Genomic DNA, 21,929 nt, shown 5'->3' with positions numbered 1-21,929 from the left:
ATTTAATTTTGCTTCTGGTCCCCATAAAATGATCATACATCAATTTGTTATTACTTAATACTGTATAACAAACATTGTTAAACTGTCTATTTAAGTATCAATGTGTGTGTGTGTGCGCACACACACAGACATCTCTTCTAAGTTGATTTGAAGGCCTTATTGTTGATAAGTGTGAGAAACAGCTCATGCGCAGCATTAAACATTGGCTACTTTTTAACTTCTTTTTTAATGCTAATTTTAATCTTTTTCTGTTGTTTTTGTTGTATATGTGTAGCCCGAGCAAGCACCTTAGCATATTTTGATTTAATATTGTATTTTAGCCAAAATTATGTACTTTTCCTAATTACCCTGATATTGTCAATTTAGGTTTGGATATTTTGGATATTTGAATACTAATTTCCTTGTGCTGGTTAATGATCATAATGAAGACTGCTAATTACTACTTTTTAAACTCTCTCTCTCTGTATGTATCATGTGTGTGTGTGTGTGTGTGTACATACACACATATCTTTTGAGTTGTTTTGAAGGCCTTATTGTTGATAAGTGTGAGATTTCTGTATTTCAGTTAAAAAAAGACTATGTCAAGTCAAAAATGAACATTGAATTCATTCAACAAGTGACTAGTTGGTGGTTCATGACAATTTTTATTTTGTTTGCTAATTAGATCGATATCCCACCTTTCCTCCAGGAGTTCAAGGCAGTCCCACCTTCTATTTTATACCCACAAGAATCCTGTGAGAGAGGCTGGGCTGAGAGATTGTAACTGGCTCAAAGTTACACATTGAGCTTTCAAACCTGGAGACTGGGCAGGTCAAAGAAAAAGGAAAGCCTGGCTTACTTCATTCACATCACATACCACCTTGATACTCTGCTGTCTTGGGAGCTTCTTTCTTGCACCATTATTCACTTAAGAACCTTCTACAACACTTTGATAAAGCATTCTCTTCCTTCTTAATATACCATTGAGAAATAAATGGTAGCATTGGCTTTTTTTTTTTTAACCATCTCAGGCATATGTTGAATTTGGCAGTCTGCAACTATACAGCCACCAGACCATACCATGTTTTTTTTTTTTTTTTCCAAAATTTAGTTTAATCCTGCTATGCTTGAGGCAACATTTAAAGCTTTAGGACCCACAAGTGTTATGTTTAATTTACATTGGAGCCTGGAAATGTTATAATGAAATGTAATGGATTAATGTTGAGTCAAGAAGTTTGTGTAATCAGAATATGAAGTATGTGCTTTTTCAGAATGAATTTGGTATAGGTAGAGATTCACTTTATTTCACATTTGTGCCTGCTACACTTAGAGAATATAGGTACCCATTTTTTCCAGGAGTTATCCTGCTAATGAATTAAATCTCCACTGTGAGCTTTTTTAAATGAAGGGGATACCAACCCCATAGGCACCTTTGCAAATCACAGATATAAACAATAGCATAATATTAAGGATGTTTTTTAAAGTATGAGAAAAAACAACAGGGCTTCTTACATAATTTTTCAGCCACTGTATTTAAATAGCTTTGATTGGAACCTGTCAAGCAAGAGTAATTTATTTGGATATGGGATAATAACATTTAGTTGTGTTCATAAAATTGTTGCCCAGACTAAGAAAGAAGCAACATTATCCTATTCAGGATTCCTTAGGTCTCATTAGGAGTTATGTTCTTCATTTCCCATGTTTCAATCTAATATTTGCACCTTTGACAATACACATGCAATGTGAGCAGATGATGCCACTGTGCACTCGTTTCTCTTTTTTTCTAGATCTCCTTGATTATTCACTTGTTATAAAAAAGTAAATAAGTTATATATTTCACATTATTGTGCAAATACATTCCATGCAACCACCATCATCTCCTGGCATTTCAGTGACTGTAAAATAACTTGATTTTTTATGGGAAGTGCAACATCTTCCAACTCCCTTTTTCCTTAAACTGGACTTCCTTCTTACCAAACATATTGGTTTGGCTTGGGATCCTGAAGAATTTATTAGGGATGGATTACTCATCTAAAGACCCACAAACAGATCTGAGTTGTGGAAGTTGCTGGGCCTTGGAGAATTCATTGCAAGACATTAAAGCCTGCATTAATGTAAAAAAGAATGCAGCACCTACTTATCAATGTTCATTTGAGACTTTAAGTAGGTTATGGGTGATGCAGCTTCACCCTTGCTTGTGGCTATCAAAGTGCCCATGGCTATTTCTAAAAACTCAGGCTTCTGTTTAGTTGAAATGAATTCTGTGACTCTGAGCTTTCCAGTTTCCTGAAGCTAGGAAGACACAAAACAGGAGATTGAGGAGTCCTCTGAATTAGATGAACTGGTTTTCATCATATTCTGACTCTTTTCCAAGGCCTTGTGTGTCTGATATAACACACACACTTATTTTGTTTGGATTTTATTTCAGCTTCTTGACTTTCACTCAGCACATTTTGTTAAGTTCAGGGAACTGAACACTTTTCTGCCATTCGGTGACAAGGATCAATATAGCTATATGTCTCACAACAGCTTCATGCAAATGTTAAGCAATACAGGCGAAAGAATAGATCCATGTGGAATACCAAAGCCAGTGAACTTGACCTTGAGTATGATCCAATAGGAATTACCTCAATAAGTGGAATACCATACCCCTATGCCCCAGTTCCCCCTAGATGGCCTAGAAATATACCATGCTGAATAGAATCTGAAGCACCTAAGAGGCCCAAGAATCCAGATCCCAGGATAGATCATCCTCCAGAATAAGAAAAATATTCTTCAGTTTGTTATGTGAAAATTGGGAATTGGAAGTTATTTACTTTATTAAATTATGTTCTTATATCTGAGTTTGCCTTGTTTTGAAATGGTCTCGAGCTAAATTTAAAGTATAATTTCTGGCTTGAATATAGACAAGCTGAGAGTCTGGCAAAGTGAAAATGAATTCTGAATTGCTCCTTCTTCCAGCCACATAGGATAGAGAAGGGGTGTGTGCAAGTGTGATGCTTCACACTTCTTTCTACTCAGGTATGCAGCAATAAGCCATCGATTAATGTTATCTGCATAAATCAACTCTCTTTGGGGAAACTTTTTCCCAGTAATGAGTTGTTAACCACTATATTTGGGTAATACACAAACTGATGCCTTAATTGCTTTTTCATCATCTCATTCAGCTCACCATCTGGATTTTTTGAGACATTTTATAAATACATATTGCAAAATGTTGTAAATGCACATTTATTTTATTACCAAGGTAATGATCTCTTTGGGGCTAGATTTTACTAGCATATTTGCTAAAGTCTTACAGCATCAAAAAGAGCCAGAGAGCAGAACAAGTGCAATTTGGTTGTTAAAGTAAAGAAAGAAAAGTAAACATTTGTCAGCCTCCATAGATAAAACAAACAACAGAACTTCCAGATATGCTTTCCCTCTCAGCCTTTAGAAAATGTGCCAGGCAGATAGGATTTGGAAGAAAAAACTCCCGGCAGGCTGATAAAACAGAGCAGATGGTTATTTTCAAAGGAAGACACAGCACTGTCAATTCACACACCTTAATGCAGCAGTAACAAGATTCAGAATTAAATCTAAGGGGAAAGCTCTGGCATTCATGAGCAATCTGATATTATTGCAATTACTATTAATTAAAAATGAAAAGCAAATGTGAACAGAAGGCTTATATTTATAGGTCTATTAGTAACCCTGTGTATAATTCAGTTACATGAGAGTAGAACCAGAATAGGAAGCAACAGTGCAGAAAACACATCTCGCAAAATTGACTTTAATTGTAGGTATTTATTTTTCTATATATGCAGTATATTCAAATGAGATCCCTTATGCACCACTTCACTGAAGTTAGTTTCTAAAAAAAATAGAATCTACCGAATCATTCCGTGTGATTTCTGTTTACTTGTTTGTTCAATTTGTTTAACGTGCACAGGGATGTTTCGGGTTTCATTTCTTGAACAGGAATTCACAGACACACCAATGTGCACACACAAACACATAGGAGCTCTGAAAACAGTTTGTGTCAAAGCATAAATAAATAGGAAAGAGCCCTGATCAGTGATGAAATGACTTTCAGGTTATGCCATGTTAATATGCACTGATGTATCACTAGCTATGGTGCTCATTTCTTCAGAGCAGATTTCAAATTGATTTCATCCACAGAAGTCATTAAAATGTTTAATGGAACAGAAGGCCCACAACTAGTCACTAACCAGCAGAGACATCCACAGGATAATCCTTCTCCCTATTTAAATTGTTTGGATACTTATACATTTCTTTCTTTTGGGGAAATAACTGTTATACTGTACAGGGATGCTGATGTTCTCCAGGTACGTATATTCTAAGATTTCACCTAAGTGCTTGTTGTTCAGCCAAGCTTCAGTGACCTTTTTTTTTTTGGCTTGATATTCTTTTCATATTCTTTAATTCTGCATTCTGTGGAACATCAGTTTGTCTGATGTACCTGACCTGACATTGGTAATTTATTTTGTACACCCCCAGTGTATAAAAGCTTTGGCTGGTGAAAGGTCAGAGCATATATATTAACTCTCATGGCATTAACATAATCTCATAGGTGAATAGCAACATATATATATCCTCCCTGTTTAATAACACAGTTCTCACTTTTTATTGTATCTATTTTTGAAATTGGAGATGTTTTGAAGATCCACTGATTCTACAGTTTTATATATATCTTAAGCTAATTTACTGATGAAATAATAGCATTAGTGTCTGTATCTAACAGTAGTCCCTTTTTGTCTGGCTGTTTCATCCTTACAACTCATTTAGAATGTCTTGATTCATCTTTATATAAACACACACTGTCTCCCCCAAGTCATATTCTACTATACAAGTAAGTATAGAGTATCACACTATATATATATATATATATATATATATATATATATATATATATATATATCCTTAAGTCAAGGAAATTATTTCAATCATTTTGACCTCACTCTCAATGCACAAAGCTGATCATAATCTGTCCTTGAGTCTCATACATTGATGGCCAAATAAAGATTATTTGAAAACCAATCTTAGATCTGTCATGTCTGATAACTCCTTCAATCCATAACGCAGATTTTTGAATTCTATCAGCTATTTTGAAAGCATATTCTTATATTCTTCAGATGTGTTGAGTAGTTGCTTTTTTCCTCTTCTATTCTTGATGATGTGAGAAATATTTGTTCAAAATCAAAATACCGAGCAAATTATAAAGCTAGATGTGCTACGTTTTGCTTTCCAAAACATACAGATTAAAGAGAAACATATTTGGTTCACATTTTATCTGGAAGAATCAATTTAATTTGTATTTTCTGAACTAACATACAAAATAGAGCACAAAGATAATTCATTCTAAGCATCGCTCCAAAGGTTATAGTGGAATGTTCTGATAAAAAGAAATGAGTACAACAATGTACAGTATATGCTTTTAAAAAGTACATATTAAATATCTATAGACAGAGGAAACAACTTATACAAAAATAAATATTACTGCTACCAAAGATATGAATATTAGAAAAATAAATAAAAATACTTCTGATTGATATGCAATTGTAATATGAATTTACATTTGTATTTACATGTAGATTTTCTTAAAAAAATAACATCACCAAACTAAATGGAAATAAAGGGAGTAAATTTATGCTTTAAAATATCTAAATGGAATATTAAAAAAAAGGAACAGAAAATGGTCATGAGAATGAGACTTTGGGAGGGGGGATTGTTCAGGGGTGTGTGTGTGTGTGTGTGTGTTTATGTGTACACCATTGTCACATCAGCAATAATGGATTCTTCTTTCCCATACCTTCTGTGCACCTTCCAGACCTGCTCTGAGGATTAGGAAATCCTTCCGAGCAGATTTGAGATATTCGGTATGATGGGAAGGAGGAGGAGGAGGAGGAGGAGGAGGAGGAGGAGGAGGAGGAGGAGGAGGAGGAGGAGGAGCCTTGCATAAGTCCAGTTTGATGAGTGGATAAATCTACATTTTTAAAATTTATTTATTTAAATGTATCATTTTATTTAAGTATTGTGGATAGGTATGAACCATATGTAATCATCAATATTATTATATTTGCCCAAATAAAGTTTAAACTGACATTTATACTGATTTTTTTTTCTTTTCTTTTTTTGAAGAAACAGATTTATTTTCAAAGGTTTATGAAGCTACTTCCATAAGCCTAAGAAGGTAAACTTGCCTTGTTATTTTAAACAGATGTTTCCTACCTTAACCAGAGGCATTCATGGGGAGAGCAAGAAGGGAAATTATAAAAAGTATATTGTGACATCACAAAATGTGTTTCATCATTTTGCCATCATCATGGTTATGAATGGATGGTATAAATCTCCACATACTACAGGGAACACAGCTAAAAATGATTTTGTAGGGGAGACTGCAGATTAGCACAAGTTCTTTGTGTGAGTCTAAGGACTACTTTGAATCACCACCGTAAAAACCAGAGAGCATAGAAGATGCACATGACTAAGGTATTAGTAACTTTTTGTCTGATGAAAAGGTCTGAAGGTTTCAAATGCTTCTCCATTTTTGTAACCTTTAGTTGGCCTAATAAACGGGTTGACTTATTTTGTATAATTCTGGATCCTGCTGTGTCCAACCATATACATGTGGAAAGAGTCAGGAAGCATATACTGTGAGTAGAGGTGCTGCTAGCCATGATACGCCAGAAGACACAAACCAAGGTTTGGAATGGTTTAGAGCTGTTTCTTATTCTTTTACTTGAAATATAAGGCTTATCTGTGCAGCCTAGTAAGAAAGTGTTCTTTAAAAAACTTCTTGTTACATCTGCATGCATGTACATTTTGATGTACATTTTGATGCTTCAAGATATATATAAATTAAGTTTAACCTTGCATGTATATTTGTGTATTATATAAGCGTGTACTGTATGTATAAAATTAGTGTGTACATACATATAAAGCATACAGTATGTCTTCAGGAAGATCTACCTACAGGAAGGTCAATGATTAGCAGTTGCTTTCCCAAAACTCATAAGTGGGAGGCCCCAGCAGCAGGGAAAATGTCCAATGGGAGTCCCTTTTGGGAGATGGGCAGTGATAAATTTGCTAGATAGATAGACAGACAGACAGACAGACAGATAGATAGATAGATATTGATTGCCTGCAATTTGGATTGAATACCTTTTAAGTTGTTGCCAAAGTATCTCAGTCTAAATACAATTCTCTTAAACTGGCTTAGAGTCCAGGTGTCATAAGCACAGGACAGTAGCAGCTGAAATGCTCAGTGTGGATATGGAGAGAAAGAGGGAGAAAGAGAGAGAGAGAGAAACATGGGTTTAAGTTTCAGAAATGTTGATTTTCTGGGGTAAGAAAAACCCTCTCATTGATTAAAATTTACTTTTTTTTTTTCCACATATCAAATTCTTTCTTCATTCTTTATTACAGGTCAATAGCTGAGACTAAATAAAACTTACTAAATAAAAGAGCTACAAGAGAGAGCATTAAATAAATAAATAAACAAACCACACAAGATTAAAACAATATATACAATCATGCTTTCTCCTTTTCCCCAGGAGCAAAAGGCAGCAAAACACAGCACTCCTTCTTCCCCTGTTTTTCCCACAACAGCAATTCTGTGAGATAGGTGGGGTAAAAGAGCATGGCTGGCCCAAAATCACCCCATTGGTTTCTATGGCTGAGATAACAGATCCTCCCTGGTCCACCCTGGTTCTCAACATGTATGTTATTCAAACGAACCTGGCAGTAAGCTCTGATGAACCATTCAGATTTACTTGTGGGTGCCCTGTAAAGGGACTGCACTACATATAAACATAGCTTCAGTCTTTCTTGTTACACATAAATCCTGGTGTAATGATTGCCTAGTCCAAATACTCAGACTCACAAGAGGTAGCTAAATCAAATCTGATTTATTAGGAAACTTATGACAAGTACAGAGAAAGCTGAGAATGACAGAAAGCGCGCCAAATACAAACTAAAAACCCTCGCTGCAAACGTAACCCCGCCTCCCTACCAGCAGAGCCACCCGTCCCAGGTGCTGGCAACCGTCAGTTCTTCTAGCCTGGGAAAGCAACCTTGAACACAGGAGATAACCCAAATACATTCCGAGCTCACAGCCAAGAGATAAACCTACTCCCAGCAGGAACCGTCCTCCCTGCAAATATGAAACACGCATCAAGCTAATGACATGCGAAATGTTACAATGTATCAAACACATTGAAACGGTGAACATGACACCTGGTTTATGTGCCTAGTTTTCACATGCCCTTTAATGTGGGCCTGTTAGAAGAGCAAAAGTAAATAAAATGAAGCATAACCAGAAATTAATTGATGGATAGTTTGTTTTTGTAATTAGTACTTAATTAAATTAAACATAAAGACCACTTAATTGGTAACAGGTAGGTAGGTAGGTAGGTAGGTAGATAGAGAGGTAGCCTTTATATTGATCAATTCAATAACCTCAGGCCAGTGCCAACTTTATCTTAGCATCCAGAATGAATGTCCTGCTTTCCTATCCCTGAAGCCAACTAGAGTGTATTGGCTGTTTGTTATATTTCTTTTCTTTTCTCTCCTGCCCTCTTTGTCATGAGTGAGTCTTGCTGAGCTTCACCTAACTGCATCTGTGTTCTGTGATAAATTGCCCTCAGGGTCAAGTGTCCCTTATTCTGGGCAGGCACCAATATCACCACATTCCATTATACACAGCTGTTTGACAGTTCGTCTCTAGGAAATTACTCCTCCTCAATTACAGAGCAATTTACTCTGGAAGGATTGCTACATTGCTTTAGGTCAGCTTCACATATTTTATTTCTCAAAAAAAAAAAAAAAAAAAAAACTCTAGGAGACAGAACTGTGGTAGGATTGTTTGCAGTAAGCATAATGAATATTTGAAGCTATTTGTCTCTGAAAATTATGGCCAAACATTTCTTGACTTTTAAAACAGCCACCTTTAACTTAACAGCTCAGACTAGCTTTAATCTGACAGCTTCCATTCATAATAAAACTGATGAGCAATAAATTGGTATAAATTGACAATTTCAGTGATAATGAACTACCAAGGAAAGTTTAGGAACTAAATGTTTTAGGTTTGGGGTCAATAAAGTATCTGTACATTGACAAACCTATCACATTACTTAATTTTTCTCTATGTAAAACAAATAACAAGCATTCCCAAAACAAAGGAATGAAATTATTTTCCCATATCTCTAGAATTATCTATGCATTTATCTAATACTGCTTTATTCTTTTGTACTTCGTTAGACTTTCTCAGCCTTTTTCTGTAATTTTGAGCTTATTGGTATAGACTTTTCAGAACCACCAAAATAACACTATGTTGTGCTGCAACGGAATACCACACACATTAATTCTACATTCACTGGGGGTTTTCCATATTGTTAAATCAGAAATGGCATATGATTATTTAAGAGTTTGTTTGTTTTTCACCAATTTGAGAAATGAGAGTACTAAGTGAATCAAATTGGAAAAGCTGGGCAAGAAGGTTTTGCAGTTTGTTGCCAAAGTCTCTAGCATTCACTCCACTGAAGTCAGTAGGACTTAATCTGTGAACACACATATTTATTTATTTATTCAAATTTTGCTACCGCCCATCTCCCCAAAAAGGGGGACTCTGGGCAGTTTACAATAAAATTAAGACTATAATAATAGACAATTAAGATAAAAAAACAAATTACAAATATAAAGTACAATATAAATAAGTATAAAATCCAAGAGGTTAAAAATTCTAATCAGGTGGGAGGGGGTCTAAGGCACAAGCCAACCCCATGAATGGTTGCCCACCTTCCCACCCCATGCGAGACGGCAGAACCAGGTTTTCAGGGCGCTCCTGAAGGTCGGAAATGAAGGTGCCTGCCTCACCTCTGAGGGCAAGATATTCCAAAGGGCAGGGGCAACTGCAGAGAAGGCCCGCTTCCTGGACCCCACCAGATAGAATTCTCTTATGAACGGGGTCCATAACATGCCTTCTGTGCTTGACCGGGTGGGGCAGGTCGATGTTATGGGGATGAGACAGTCCCTCAGGTAGCCTGGCCCCATGCCATGTAGGGCTTTAAAGGTGATGACCAACACCTTGGATTGGACCCGGAAGCAAACTGGCACCCAGTGCAGCTCACGCAGTAAAGGTGCTATATGTGCCGATCTAGGGGCACCAAAAATAACCTGTGTGGCCCCATTCTGGACCAGCTGAAGCTTCCAGTTACTCTTCAAGGGTAGCCCCATGTAGAGTGTATTGCAGTAATCAATATGGTTTGCAATACTTCCTGTAAATGTCAACACTGAAAAGAACAGTTTAATCCCAGATTAAATTTATTCCTGTTCAACCATTTTTATCTTTTTTTCTCTCAAATTGCAGATATTATTTATCTACATACTTATTAAGTATGTAGCCACCCAGAGTCGTTGTGTACGAGATGGGCAGCAGAGAAATTTGATAAATAAACAAACAAACAAACAAACAAATAAATAAATAAAGATTTTGAACACAAACATTAAATAGTAGCTAAGGCCTACACTAGTTGTGCTAAGGAATGGTAAACTTGTCTGCATCTTGGATGTAATGCTTCCACTAATGCATCTCACAATGGCTCTTCCCCATTTTTGCAGCGTCCTTGTCTTGCTGACTCTGACATTTTGCTTGTTGTTGACTATAATTATAAATCAATAGTCATTAATCTGAGTTGCAAGTGACCCTGTGTCGGAAGGAAATTTCTCTTGCTGTAATGAAGAAAAAAAAGTTACTATTAATTGTCCCTGGAGGTTTTCATCTACACAAAAGCCTGGAACAACAACGGGAACAAAACAGTGAAAGTAAAGCAAGCAACAGCATTGTAGGGAGGAGTATGTTTACAGGAACTAATGCTTAGCTTGTTGTGCTGAGACCAGTGTATTGTGTTTAAGGCTGAGAGAATGTCAAAGATTTTATTTTTCATTTCTTCTTCAAGTTCATTAGGCTTGCCACTCCACAGCTTGTGTGCATGACCGCATGTGTGGCTCTAATTTTTCATATGGGTGAATGGAGGTCATTAAAATGTTGCTCCATTCTTTTAAGGGATATTAGATTCCCAACTAAGGCAGATCCATCTAGACTATAAAAACTATAATTGAAAACATCAGAGAACAGCTTGAAGTAAATGGCTGCTTTTTCTATTGTACAAAGTAAACTTTAAACTTGAATTTGTTTTGCATATTTCAGAAAATAAATTAATTAAAAATACTATGGGTACAAGAACTTTCTGCCACTTTAAATCTAATCTTTATTAGCATTTACATTTTCATTACCTTTCCAATTGTTAGTCCTTTTTGTCTTTTATTATTATTATTATTATTATTATTATTATTATTGTTATTATTATTATTATTATTATTATTATTATTATGTAAGCTTCCCACTATCAGTTGAAAGTCAGGCAGCCTCCAAACCTAATCAAATAAATAAACAATAAGATTCTTGTGATTTTCACTACATCAGAACACAGCTAACATGGCCTAATAGGAAAGTGAATCAAACAGAAAATATGGTTCAGATCCATATTCTGATTCTATTAAATCTGAAGTCAGTTTTGTTAACTAGTAAGAGTAATCCTTGTGTTGGCTTTGTCCTTTTTAGCAAATCTAATCTAAAGGCATATCAGATCTTGCTAAGAGAATAATGCCTAAAATTCCCAATCTCAAATAACATGAAACTCCAACATCTGGAAAGGACACTGGTTGAGAAGAATTTGAAAATCACTATTTTTCGACAGACTGCTAAAACTGTTGCATTGTTTAACAGTGGTTGTGGTTACCAATTGGAAATTTATCTTAAAATTCAGTCTGAATCTCTGTCTCTCTCCCTCTTTTAGTTCGGCTCATTGATTCTTGTCATTCACTGACTTTCAACAAATACAAGCAGCAAATCTATTTAGATACACGTGTTTCTAAATGGTTGCAAATACTGATTCATTGAGTATGTTCTTGGAGAGGAGCCTTAGAACACTATTAACAAAAACCTGTCTGAAAGGAGACCCTTGGATTAATCACTGAAATGAAGGATGCCCAATTTACATCATGAAGCTCCTCATACCAAATGTCTCCCTAGCCTTCACTCACTGTGCCAAAACTATTATCTTATTAAGGGGGTAATAGCATTTCAGATGACTGAGTAACTATCTGGTGACTTTGGTCCAGTTACTCTCTCTTAAACCAATATACAAGTTGCTGCCATGATAAAAAATGGAAAGTAGGTAGTGCTATGTATGCCACTTTTTGTTCCTGGAGAAAAGAAAGGGAGCTAAACCTAACAAACAAGACTAAAGCACTGTGCCACTGTGGTCACTGATCCTCTTACAGAAAAAGATCTAGCATTGTTGGGACAATGCCAAGTGCAGGTGCAGAATACAGAGTTAGACGTCAGATGAGGAATGATTTAGAGAAACAGATATTAGAAATCAGCACCATGGATAGCTGTAAATGGAGTTCAAACTCAGATAAGCTTACAGTACCTGTACATTGCTCCAAGTACCAACAAACTCAGAGTAAGCCTTAGGCAGACTATGAATTTGTTCAGGATACTAATTGATCGAGGCCATCACTCTTAAAATGCTCTGGTCTGCTGCAACACTGAAGCTTCAACAATGCCAATGATGGCATGGTAATGGTGACAGTGCCAGAGATGAGAATCTGAAGATAGTAATATGGTATTCTTGGATGCAGGAAAGGCTAGTCCCATAGGTTTTCAGAGATATGGAATCTTCAAGCCATATTTTTGGATTAAACTTCTCTTCCTAATCACACTGATCACAATTATCATTATTATTAAGTGCTGTCCAGTTGGTTTTGACTCTTAGAGAAGATCTGTCATCAACCGGGCCTTTTAGATCTCCCAGTGATGCATTCATAGCTGTTGTAATTGAGTCTAACTTCATTGCCAATCATCATCTTCTTTTTTCCTTCTGGACATATCAAGGGAGTTGAGACTTTGCATAATGTGTCCAAATAATGTCCAAACTATAATACTTTGAGCCTGATTATTTGTGTCTCAAGTGAGAACTCTAGATTGGTTGGTTCTATGCTCTATGTGTTTTCCAGCTATATATGTTGTTCCTAAGAGTCTTCTCCAACACCAGAGTTCAAAAGGATCAATACTGTTTCTATCCTGCTTCTTCAAAATCAAAGTTTTCATCCATACAGCATCACAGGGAAAATCATTGTCTGTACAATTCTAATCTTTTTAAGTATGAACACGTCACAGCATCAGACCTTCATTGCTATTCAATCAAGCCCTAGTCTGTATTCCTTCCCTGATTGTTCCTTGGCCTTTTCCTGTGCAGTATGAAATTATGCCTTTGTGATTGTCACTAAAGCGATCATCCACTCTAGCACTTTTAAATATCTGGAAATAAATCACACAAAAGAATGTTAAAACTTATTCACTTCCATTCTATACCGATGGTCTTAAATTTCATGAAGGCAGATTCTAGCTGAACGCAGGGGGGGGGGGGAATGTAATGATAATTGGTTGAAAGAAACCATTTGTCCAGAGAACTAGAAAGTTTCCCATCACTATATGTTCTCAAACAGAAATTGGACAGCCATCTTTCAGGGGTGCTTTAATCTGAATTACAGGTGCAGGAGTTGGACTCTATAATCAAACTGGCAATTCCATCTCTAGTATTATATGAGTTTTTCCCAAAAAGTAGAGAGAAGCAAATGCAATACCCATAGCAGTATATTCAACAGTTTATGGGTATCAAAACAAAAAACAAACAAAAAACACTTTTCTACCAGGCTAACAAATGGGCCTCCCCAAGTGAACCTCTCCTAGAAATGAAAAAAAGGGACTTCTAAATGTTAAATAATATAAATATTCAATAAGATAGACTTGTTGTTTATTCGTTTAGTCGCTTTCGACTCTTCGTGACTTCATGGACCAGCCCACGCCAGAGCTTCCTGTCGGTCGTCAACACCCCCAGCTCCCCCAGGGACGAGTCCGTCACCTCTAGAATATCATCCATCCATCTTGCCCTTGGTCGGCCCCTCTTCCTTTTGCCTTCCACTCTCCCTAGCATCAGCATCTTCTCCAGGGTGTCCTGTCTTCTCATTATGTGGCCAAAGTATTTCAGTTTTGCCTTTAATATCATTCCCTCAAGTGAGCAGTCTGGCTTTATTTCCTGGAGGATGGACTGGTTGGATCTTCTTGCAGTCCAAGGCACTCTCAGAATTTTCCTCCAACACCACAGTTCAAAAGCATCGATCTTCCTTCGCTCAGCCTTCCTTATGGTCCAGCTCTCGCAGCCATATGTTACTACAGGGAACACCATTGCTTTAACTATGCGGGCCTTTGTTGTCAGTGTGATGTCTCTGCTCTTAACTATTTTATCGAGATTTGTCATTGCTCTTCTTCCAAGGATTAAGCGTCTTCTGATTTCCTGACTGCAGTCAGCATCTGCAGTAATCTTTGCACCTAGGAATACAAAGTCTTTCACTGCTTCTACATTTTCTCCCTCTATTTGCCAGTTATCAATCAAGCTGGTTGCCATAATCTTGGTTTTTTTGAGGTTTAGCTGCAAACCAGCTTTTGCACTTTCTTCTTTCACCTTCATCATAAGGCTCCTCAGTTAAAGGAGATAGACTACTGTAAAATAATTGGGAGTCCAGTTTTTTGTGTTCAAGTAAGACATGCAGGAAGATGAGAAACTAGATGAAAATATATTAAAGGGAAACAAATAGTAAGAATTCAGGGATGGGGTGAGCCCCATACTGAATTCCCCATGTAAATATATTTATGAACATGTATGAACATTTATTGTCAAAATAACAACAGTTCTATTTTTCTGCTTTACAATAGCTGTATACTTATGCTCTTAATGCAATCTAAATAGAAGTATGGCACCTCACAGTGTTATTTAAACATCACATCCAAATACGTGTTATAGAAAGTAATTGTCAGCAAAATATTCTTGAGTCCCCCCAGTCTTCTTTACACATGAAAGAGCAGATGCTCATTTTGTTTGATGATTTGAGAAATACCACAAGCTGAGTGAAATAACCTTGGAGAAAAGAGTCAAAAGCTTTCATAACTGTAAGACGGAGGCACTGCACTGGTTCCCAGTCCACTCATCAACCATTAATGCAGATTTTGCAAACATGTAAAAGCACTACCAATCACAACAGCTACAACTAGCTATTGATTTGCTGTATTCTGCAATGAGTTATAGGCTGAACTCTATTTTCCTCTGACTTGAGGCTTCTTCTCAAAGAAAAGGAAAGAGAAAAAAAGAAAAGGGAATGAAGAGAAAAAGTCCCTGCCAAAAAAATACCAATTGATTCTCTATAATGTATTGTACTTTAGATGGGGATGGAAGTGTACAAAAAAATAGTTATCATGGTAATTCTTTATGTATAAAAATGAGGTGCAGTAGTTAAAAAGTAGGACTTCAGATTTAATTGATATCAAGGACAACTAAAGCTGGTGAAGCTTTTGGAATTCTTGTAGAGTTCTGCTTCAACTTTTGTGGTTCAAATGATAAAAAAGAGACATGGAGAAGAGTATTGATTAGGTCAGAAAACCATCATCTCAGGCAAACAACTACAATGTAGGCCAGGCTAGGCAATCTTTCATAGCCAAGGATGACATTTAACATTTTGGGGACAGTCTCAATGGAAAAGGTGAGGATATAAAGTGGATGGAGCTTGTCTTTCCTACTTTTTCTCTGGATTTGGAAGTACATTTTGAGAATTCTCTTGTGTTTCTGTTTCTGTCTGAAATTAAATCTCATTATGCCTATGTTATGCTTTACATTAAGTTTGTTTGTGTTTCCTGCATCAGAATAGTTAGAAAATAACATAAATGTCATAGTCAAAAGAGCCACAAAAATATTTTCCCATGTTATCTAGTCCCTGAAATCAAAATTCAGAAATAGCTACTGTAGGTACTCTATATGGATATGATGACATAAACACATAATGTTTTCTGTCTGAAATAGCAAAGATATGACTGAAGTGATTATCCTTATTAGGGTCCATCTCTAATCAGGCTGATTCTACAGAGTGCCACTCTGTATGAGGCCTGCAAGACCAGATCAAGAAACAGACACCACATAGGGCTAAAACTCCTTTTATTAAAATGGCTACAGTAACAGCAAGTCTGAATGTTCTTCCCCTCCTCCCTCTTATCTTCTTGTAATTAGGGGGGTATCTGTCTGCGATGTTTTTGTATACTGTCTTCATATGGACTCAAGCCATGTTTATCTGTTTGTTGCCTTGGTAATGTATCTTCTTTATACTCTCTACATGGTGGCACTGATCATACTATGCCATCTCTCTAACACAATTTCCAGAAAAATAGAACCTGTTTTATTTCTAAAATATAAAAAGATTACATGCTCAAAACTTTTATAGGACCAGCAACTACTTGGTTCATGTGCTGGAAAGAATGTAAGAAAAGCAATATTCAACAAAAAGAGGGGAAAGAAAGAAAGATCAGGCACATTTGGAAAACATAATTACATAAGCAGAATCAGAATATAAAGAATCTGCTACTGGAAGCAAGGCTGTTAACTTATTTGCATGAAAGGAGGTTAAAATGGAAATCAATATGATGTGTCCTAACATGTATGTGCTCCTACATATATGTACCCCTAAGTCCCTAATGAAGGAGCAATGCTACTCCCACCTTCAAATATTTTAAGGCCTGCCACAGATATGGAATAAATGTGTATTCTTTTAAAGGGATGGCAATACAAAGCCAACAGGGAAAATGTAGTTTGGACTAAATAATAAGACATTCCTAGTTGTACAATCCTATCCTCAAGAGCTAAAAAAAAATTCAGCAGTGGCTAGGTAGCTAGTGATATAGTAATGTCCAATGTCCAATGATAGATGATTACATTACATACACACTCTTCAACTAGATACCTTCTACACATATTAGATTACAACACTTATAATTTATGGTCAGGATGGGCAACATCCTAATTGGCTTAGAAATTGCAGGACAAGCAGGCCACTTCCTTTGAAGAATATCAAGTTGAGGAAGGTTTGGCTAGATGATCATTCAGGTAATTTCCCACACAGTTCTTTGCTATTATGATCTATTTTGTGGCTATCCCAGTAGAATAGATGTTAATCTCAAAATAAAGTTATTCAGACTTAGTTTATCCAGACTATTGAAGAACAAAGCTGTTTGTTGCCCCAGTGACACATGGTATTTGAGATGGTAGAAGATGAACACTTTCATGCTTGAATAATGTAAGTGCTTTAAAATAAGATTTTGGAACACATTCTCAAATTCCACTAGGAGATTTCAGAGCTTAGACTGGGAAGGCAAACAAGGTCTTAGAAGAAGGCAATGACAAGTAACACATCCATACTGTTGACAAAAAAAACCCTAAATGGATGTATCAGTGTAATTACCAGGAGCTGAACTTAACAAGAGGACATCTTTAATTTCCTTTCTATATTATGACATTCCAAAAATGTATCCTGAGGGTATCGGGAGTACATTGCACACACCACCTAGATGGTGGGATGCGGAAAACATTGTGCTAGTTCTCAAGCATGTCTTTGAATTATATAATTTAACTTACATGGGTGTAAGCATGCTGAGGATAAAACTAGGCTCTGGTTGAACTTGTGGCATACCCCCCACCAGAAGTGATCAAGCTGTCCTTATAATTAACAGGGAAAGCTACAGTACATGTGGCACAAATATGACTATACCAGTAACCTAGTCTACAATTCCTTTATTTCACTAAAAAGCATTATATGAAAGCCTTGATTGACCAAAGACATGAGTGATAAAGCAGAGAACAATATCTATGTCCCTGTCTGGTGATAACTGTTATATGGAAGGCTGCAACTTGGAATGCAAGAAAAGTAAGTGGTAAAGAACATAAATTACACATAAAATGAAGGAAAAAAAAACCTTCAGATAGTTTGTGTGTCTGTGAAAGAAAGAGAAAGGGGAAAGATGTAATAATCTCAATAAAGATCTGATCTTGCAGAGTGGAGTTGATGAAAACCTGCAGTAAGTGAAGTGTAAATGTCATAAAGTAAAAACTGGTGTCACCTAGGTTGGTGTGTGCATATGAAAGTAGAAATACATAGCTTAGAGATAATTGCATGTTATGTTTCAGTGAATGGTAATGAAAGAACCAGAGATGAGATCTGGGGGAAAATATGCAGCATTTTGAATAAGAATCATTCAGGAGAAAAAAAAAATTCTTCTATGAAATTATATGAAAGGGTGAAAACAAACAGAGTACGAAGGAAAAAATGACTGAGAATTATTAGATGAATATCTGCTTAGAAAAAAAGTCTCTGTTTCATGTACATGATTTAAAGCATACATCTATTCATGTATTCATATGGCAAAGGAATGAATATTAATTTTAAAAGCATGATTGATTTGTCTACTTATAATGAAAGATTGGTAGAAACAGTGAAGGATGTTCAGGTGATGAAAGGATCTAAATGTGGGACAGAACTTTTTGGTCATATCAGGTGGATCTTGAAAAACATTAACATGGAAGAAAAGGAAAGAAATGAGATAAACAAGAGCACAATGATTGAAGGAAGAGAAAGTTAAAGCACTTTATGAAGAACTATTAATAGTTGTATTAATCTCTCAATTGACTTAATGGGCAAAGGATATAGGGAAAGGGGATGTGAAAGCTGCTTGGAACAGAGTGAAAAGAATTATGTTACAAACTGCCCCAAAAGTCTGTGGATGTATGCTATTGGAAAATACTAAAAAGTATACTTGGTGGAATGAGGAAATGAAAGATTTTTTTTTAAAATCATGTAAGATTGCTTTAAAAAATGAATATGAGAAAAATATATATACATATGTAAAGAGAGAAAAAAGGTGCAAAGGAAGTGCACTAGAAATGGTTAAAAGGCACAGATGAAGGGAAGTTAACCATGCATACAAATAAATTGAATGGCAAATGAATAGTTCAGCACTGATCAAAGAAAGGTGATGTGCCATTGTGGTTTAATATATTTATGGATAAATGTATAAGGAAGGTTTGTGGGGACATTAAAGTCATTATGGTTGGGAACACGAATGCACATATACTTTTGTATGCAGATAATTCATGCTGTGTGGTTGACTGAGAATGCAAATGATTGTACATGAGTAAACATGTTAGATTTTATGATGCAACAAGAAGTATGGATCTGAAAATTAATATAACAAAGGCCAAGGTGGTTGGGTTTGACTGAAAAAATATAAAATGTAACTGCAGTGATGACTTTAAAGTTAAAACCTATTTTACCTGCCTAAGCTATCAAAGATAATTGCTGCCTAGTAATTCAAAGTAACATCCTTTCATCAATTCATTTTTCATCTAATGATGTAGCTTTTTACAATATCTGTATTCTACAATTTTTAAATTCTTTTTTTAAACCTATTCTATTGGTCTAATCCATACTATTTAAGTCACTCTTCCATCATATTATTGTTATCATTCCTTCCTTCCTTCCCATTTTAAAACTAAACTTAATAAGGAAACTAATACACAGTGAAGGAAATAGTTGGCCAAAGAAGAGAATTATGAGAAGAGGTTGGATTTGTTTAGCTCAATAAACCAGGAAACATAATTACCTGGAAAACAAAGTTTAGAGATCAGTACATTCTAAAGGTATATTTCAGTGACTAAATCTGTAGGGAATCCTAACATGGCTTGAACTTTCCATCTGGAGACTTGATGGTATTAGCAGAGTATAGAGAAGAAAGTTACTTTTTTCAGCTCTCCTTTACATTGCCAGCTAACTATGAAAGGGGCAGAAGCACAGCAGTGTTAGATAAGTCTTCAGGCAGTTTGTTTTAATTCTAACTGATTCTGTCACCCAAACATGAGAAAAGAAGTATGTAACTTGCAGTTTTAGGAGTGACATGAAACTCTAATGATTAAATAATTAATCTTATTATTGTTTTGCTAATGAGATTGGAATTTAAATTCAATTAATTAATTTAACTGGTACTGTCTATTCTTTAGAGAGCAGTCCCTACCTCTCATGTCATTTCCCAATTTAGAACATCTTCTATCACCCAACCATTTTTGTGCCAAGATAAGAGAAATGAGAACAGATTTTATATCACTCCGGCAATAATTGGGTGATGCTCTGAAGACACTGCAAGCTTCTAGTATGAAAATGAACTTTGTCTCTTCCCTTGCCACACCTTGACAGAAATGACCCAGTCATCTCCTCTGTCAGTCAGTAGCCATACCATCAGCTGCTAGCAACACACAACTGGGGACAGCTGGACCTGTGTTGTGGCCATTTTTACATTCCTTCTAGTCACTGCAGATAAGGCTGGAACACTATCACATCCTCTTCTCTTCTCTTCTCTTCTTTTCAGCTTCTCCTAAACAGGAGCAAACATTATTAAGAACAAATATATAGAAAGTTGAGGGGAAGTTCTTACCCAGTTTTCATCCTGACACAGCTATGGGAGTAAAAACCAAGAAAATATAGAATCACAGCATCAAAAAAGACTTTGATTTTGGGGGCCTCTTCAGGATTTTATATCAAACCTGGGAGAGGTAAGGATTAGCCAACTCCACAGTAAGCGGTTCTCACAAATCAGCTGATGGGCAATTAATTTAATCCTGTGAAATCCTGGATCTCCTTAAAGTTAGCTGACTGGGCAAATTGATCCTTTGGGAAGAAGAGTTCCTATAATGCACCAAGAGTCCTTTCTACTTCTAAAGTTTAATGTGTTGTGAGAAGACAGACAATCCCTGATGAAGCTGCTTGGCAGAACTGATGGTAGCTTCTTTCCATCCCTTTTGTTTCAATTGGCAATGTCATTCTGAGGACATCTAGTTAGCTTATCGTCTTCCTAAGCTACTTCATTTTTTTTTTTTTTTGACATTTGCACACATCCAGTTTGATAACTAAAAAGTGAATTGTCTTTTCAATTCCTTGGAGCCCTTTCATAAAACCTTGTCTCAGAGAAAGACAAGGAAGTCAGTTAATATAGCTCTCATATACCCATTGATTCTTTAGTAAATGCTAATTGAACAACCTGTCAGTGAGAGAAGCTTTATCTCTATGTCCAAAAAAAAAAAAAAAGGTACAATAGAAAAAATAGTGTTCTTACTGATAGTAAAGAAATGCTTAGTGTAATTATGCTATACATTATGCTATGCAATACATTTCACTAGTAGATGTTATTAAATATATTCAAGAGTGGAAAATAAATATGTTATAGTATATACAATGCTTGATTAACTATTGTTCCAGTCTAATTCATCAGGGTGCAGAGATAAAATCCTGGACCACAGGAAACCCCACTCTAAGCTTTTGGGTACAACTCATAAACTTCCTCAAAAATCTCAAAATCTGTAATGAAATTGTCATTAACAATGACAAAAGGAGAAAAGTATTTAAGACATTTAAGTAAATATGTTAACAGTATTTAATTTGAATTTAATTTGAATTTAAATTTAAATAAAGAAAATAACCTTTAGTCCTGGCTTACCACCTTATACCCATGTTTTGAGTTTAATTCTTGATGATTTCAGACTGAAAAGGTTGTACAACCCTGATTGATACAGAAATATGTAAATAACTCCATAACATATTATATTATGTCCATAAAATGTATCTGCCTATGTCTAGAATGGGTTTGCTAATTCATTTTATTTTTACATGGCAGTATATACTGTATTCTTAACTCAATTCTCAGAAATAACATTAAGTCCAAATTCCAAATGAGTTTTTGAATATTTGGTAAGGTAGAAAATTATGCATTTTGTTGTTGTTAATAATAATAATATTCAAATTTTCTCATATAAATATCAACTTGTTTTAATTTTCCTTGCTCTGCACTATCCTCTTTTGTTCACAGTGACATCAGCACAAAATCTAAAGTTATTGACATGTGATGCCGTAAATGCTACAACTAACAAATGCAAACAAAACCATGCAAACCTGATGCTGTA

The sequence above is a fragment of the Candoia aspera genome, chromosome 6 (assembly GCF_035149785.1).
Source record: "Candoia aspera isolate rCanAsp1 chromosome 6, rCanAsp1.hap2, whole genome shotgun sequence".
Lineage (NCBI taxonomy): Eukaryota > Metazoa > Chordata > Lepidosauria > Squamata > Boidae > Candoia > Candoia aspera.
Note: the sequence above shows the minus strand (reverse complement) of the source record.